General features: G+C 40.4%; 1 protein-coding gene across 3 annotated transcripts in view; it reads right to left on the bottom strand.

Annotated features, from left to right (window-relative positions):
• The window catches only part of CHM (CHM Rab escort protein), a 227,111-nt gene that overhangs the window by 66,687 nt on the left and 155,732 nt on the right, over positions 1 to 4,692 (bottom strand). The window lies entirely within an intron of this gene.

The raw sequence follows: 4,692 nt of genomic DNA, 5'->3' as shown, positions 1-4,692 counted from the left end.
GAATGTTTATAGCAGCAATGTCCACAATAGCCAAACTATGGAAAGAACCTAGATGTCCATCAACAGATGAATGGATCAAGAAGATGTGGTATATATACACAATGGAATACTATGGAGCCATCAAAAGAAATGAAATCTTGCCATTTGCGACAACATGGATGGAACTAGAGCGTATCATGCTTAGCGAAATAAGTCAAGCAGAGAAAGACAACTATCATGTGATCTCCCTGATACAAGGAAGTGGTGATACAACATGGGGGCTTAAGTGGGTAGAAGAAGAATCAATGAAACAAGATGGAATTGGGAGGGAGACAAACCATAAGTGACTCTTAATCTCACAAAACAAACTGAGGGTTGCTGGGGGGAGGGGGGTTGGGAGAAGGGGGTGGGATTATGGACATTGGGGAGGATATGTGCTTTGGTGAGTGCTGTGAAGTGTGTAAACCTGGTGATTCACAGACCTGTACCCCTGGGGATAAAAATACATGTTTATAAAAAATAAAAAATAAATAAAAAATTAAAAAAATTAAAAAAGTTTGTTAATAAAAAAAAAATTACAGTGGAGGAAGTAACTTCAGATGTGGTGGAAATAGCCACGCAACTGGAATTAGAAGTGAAACTTGAAGAAGGGGCTAACTGGCTATAATCTCATGATAAAACTTTAATAAATGAGGACTTGCCACTCAAGGATGAGTAAAGAAAGTACTTCTTGAGATGGAATCTACTTCTGACAATGATGCTGTGAAGAATGTTGAAACAACAACAACAGATTTAGATATGACATAAACTTAGTTGATAAAACAGATTTTGATGGGACTGACTCCAATTTTCAAAGAATTTCTACTGTGGGTAAAATGCCATCAAAAAGCACTATATGCTAGAGAAACCATTCATGAAAGAAGAGTGAATTGATGCAGAAAAGATTATTGTTGTCTTATTTTAAGAAACTGTCACAGTCACCCAAACCTTTAACAATCTCCACCCTGATTAGTCAGCAACCATCAACGTCAAGACAAGACACTCCACAAGCAAAAAAGATTACAATTCACCAAAAGTGCAGATGATGGTTAGCACTGTCTATAAAAAGTATTCAATTAAGTTCATTTTTTAGATATAATGCTATACTGGACACTTAATAAACTATAGTATAGTGTAAACATAACTATTATATATATGCACTGGGAAACCAAAAAATCACGTGACTTGCTTTACTGTGACATTTGCTTTACTGCGGTGGTCTGGAACTACACTCACAGTATCTCTGAGATATGCCTATATTTCTTTTGTTTCCTATAACCATCAAGTCTAATTTTTAAAAGTTTATAATCAGCAATCCCCTTCTGTGTCCTGAACTGAGAAGGTACTGCCTTAAATCTCATAAAGATTAATAAAGCCATCAAAAGGGAATTCCCTTAATCCTCTAATACCACTTTCATAAAATTTATCTAAACTTACACCTATTCTTTCCTCTCTTTAAGCCTCATTACATATGCTTCCAAAATTTTAAAAAAAGGAAAAAAAATCATGTAGGAAACAAAGAAAAGCATACCAAATATATATTTTAGACTGCTCATTCTAATAGCTCTGTGGAGGCTAGATCTGAAGGAGTTAAGATGAAAGGCAGAACAAGTTAGAAGGCAGAAATAATGAGGTTCAGAACCAGAGCACTGAGAATAAGGACTTAGAAGAAAAACAGATTGTAGCAACTTCTAGAAAGTACAATGAGAAGACCTGGAGGCTCAGGAGATAGCAGAGATGAAAGGAAGAAGTTGTTAGCTAGAAGTTTGTCAGTGCTTTTCATCAAGGCAGGGAGCACTGGATGAGTAGTTTTGAGAGGGAAGATGGTGAGTTCAGCTTGGAGTATGTTCAGTTTGAGGTGCTTTTGAAACATGTGCCCAGCAGGAAGTTTGGCTAGCATTCCTGGGAGATACAGAAATGACTGTCACCAACATTTAAGCAGAGTTAGAATCATGAGAGTATATGAAGTCAAGCAGCAAGTACGCACAGAGCAAGAGATAATGTGGGCTGAAATAAGAACCCTGAGGAGCCCCAACACTTAAGAGGAGGACAGAACCCACAAAAGAAGCAGAGAGGGAATATCCAGAGAGTCATGAGGAGAACCAGGAGGGCAGTGTCATGGAAGCCCAAAAAGGGAATAACCAACATTGCTAACTGTACCATGAAAGACCAATAGACAAAAACCAAAAAACGTCCTGTGGTCCTAACCATTATAAAGCTTTTAAAAACCTAGCAAGAAAAATTGTGGTAGCAATGTGGAGATAGAAGAAAGGCCTAGAAATGAATGAGAGGTAAAGAGCTGGAGGAGGCAAGTATAGATATTGTCTTGAAAATGCTGACAAAAACAGGTGAGAGACTGGATACAATTAGAGATGGGGGCAAAGTCAAAGGAGAATTTGTTTCTTGTTTTTGTCTTTTTAATTTTTTTTTGAACCAGAAAGTACTAGTACATGTGTATAGGTTAAGGGGAAGGTACCATTAGCAGGGAATGCCTGAAGACACAGGAGAGGGAGCAAACATATAGGGTGGGTGTGTGTGAGTGCATGTGTGTGCGTGCGCATGTGTGCTTGTGTGCGCACGTGTGCTTGTGCATGCCAAGACCATCTGTAAAAGGGACTGCTGGCCTTAGACAAGGAGGGGAGCCTCCTCATTAGTCTCATGGTACTTGTACATGAGTTGTGCATGCTGGGGCGAAGGTCAAGGGCCACTGTGCTTAGTAGGTGGCCCTGCTTTTCGCAGTGAAGTGGGGGGTGAGGTGAAAGAGCTGAGAGAAGGTGGGTAAAATAGTAAAGATTTGGATTAGGCACTGAGGGGAAAGGGAGAGGGAGCCATGTGAGGTCAGTGGAAAAACTAACTGGTAATAAGCATTGAGGGTCCAGATGAATGAGGCTGGCAACCTTGACTCTGTGGCAGTGCCAGTCTGTCTGGTTGTGTGGTTTGCTCAAGTATCCGACTATAATCCAAATATAGATTATAGTCTCATCTAGGGACAGGGTTATCCTCTGTGGGCACAGTGGAAGAACATGGCTACATGGGAATTGAAGGTATTGGGGAAGGACAGTTGAGAAGATTAACCATGGGGTCTAGGACATGGAAAAGGAAGAGGACAGAAGGAAGCTGGGAAACTGGGAGGAAAAAGAGAGGACAAGGAATCATAGGTCTCTTAACAAGTCAGTGAGTAGACTGGGTGAGGGTGAGAATGGAAAAGCTGAAAGAATAGGGCCAGATTAATGCCACTGTATACCCATAACCTCCAGACTCAACTGGGCCATTAATGCTGTATAGCCAGCCATTTGACTATGAGACAGGTCACTCTCCAACTCTTCACGGTTATTACTATATATACCCTTCCTTGAGCTTTGACTTGTTAAGCACTCTTATGTGCTCATTCTCAGGAGATAACCTCACTTTGTAATTTAAAGAGTAAATGGAGGGGCGCCAGGTTGGCTCAGTTGGTTAAGTGGCTGCCCTTGACTTGGGTCCTAATCCTGGCATCCCGGGATTGAGTCCTGAGCCAGACTCCCAGCTCAGCAAGGAGTCTGCTTCCCCTTCTCTCTCTGCGCCCCCCCAATCCTGTTCCTTTTCTCTCTCTTGCTCACTCTCAAATAAATTAAAACTTTAAAAAAAAGAGTAAATGGATCCTATCAGATGGGAACTCCCAGACCTACAAACAGTCCCACATTCACCCTCTTATTTCAAGGTGTCTTACATCCCATCTAAGGGCAATGCTTTTTACCTGTTCTCTGAATCCCAACTTCTCCAGCCTTTACCTGGACCTTGCTGCGTTAATTGTCTTCCTTTTCTCTTTGTATCTTCAGCCTTTCCTTACCTCTCTACTAGCTCCACTGCATCAGCTGAAATATACACAATATCTTTTCAAGAAAAGCCCTATTCACTTCCACATCTCTCTTCAGCAATCACTTCCTCTGTCCTACTCTTCACAGTTCTGCTTCTACAGAACTGTCTTAATATTTTCTCATCACTTTAATGCCTCCCTGTCATTCTTGAACACACTCACAAGGCTTAGAGTTTATTGGAATACACAGACAAGTTAACTGGCAACTACAGGACAGTGAGATGAGCACCACAATAGCTGCTGTAGCAGTCCTTGCTCACACCTGCCATGCTTAACTATAGCTATTATTTATCTATCTATATCTGTATCTTCCAGACTGCAAGCTATGAGGGCAGAGATGATATCATGGTTAGCACTGTCTTCAGACATCAGCACACTGGATGGCATGTAAAAGACATTCATTGTTTACTGAATGATTAAAGTGAATTATTTATGCTCATATGTATAGCAAACATTTGTTTTTTATACCAAAAATCTTCTAACTTAAGGAATTTTGGGAACCTATTTTTAGCAGTAGCATAGAGAAAAGGTCTCAGAGTCATACTAAGTAAGCTGATTTTATCAGTTACTGTGTAATATGATTAGGAAAAGGGGGTTGGTCTACTTCTTTTAAGAATTCAGACTGAGGAAAAACCATAGGTATAAAGACATTCCTATAGTAAGGAAGATATGTGCAAATGACATATCAGTAAGGAAAAGAAGAGGGTACTGAAAGGAACAATGGTGATGAGGAAACAGAACCAGAAATGTATGCTGGTACTCATTCACACCAGGCCTAATGGTGAGCTTACCACCACTATTCTAGGGTTGGTTACCAT

Source organism: Mustela nigripes, chromosome X, assembly GCF_022355385.1.
Source record: "Mustela nigripes isolate SB6536 chromosome X, MUSNIG.SB6536, whole genome shotgun sequence".
NCBI lineage: Eukaryota > Metazoa > Chordata > Mammalia > Carnivora > Mustelidae > Mustela > Mustela nigripes.
Note: the sequence above shows the minus strand (reverse complement) of the source record. Positions and strands in the feature narration are given on the sequence as shown.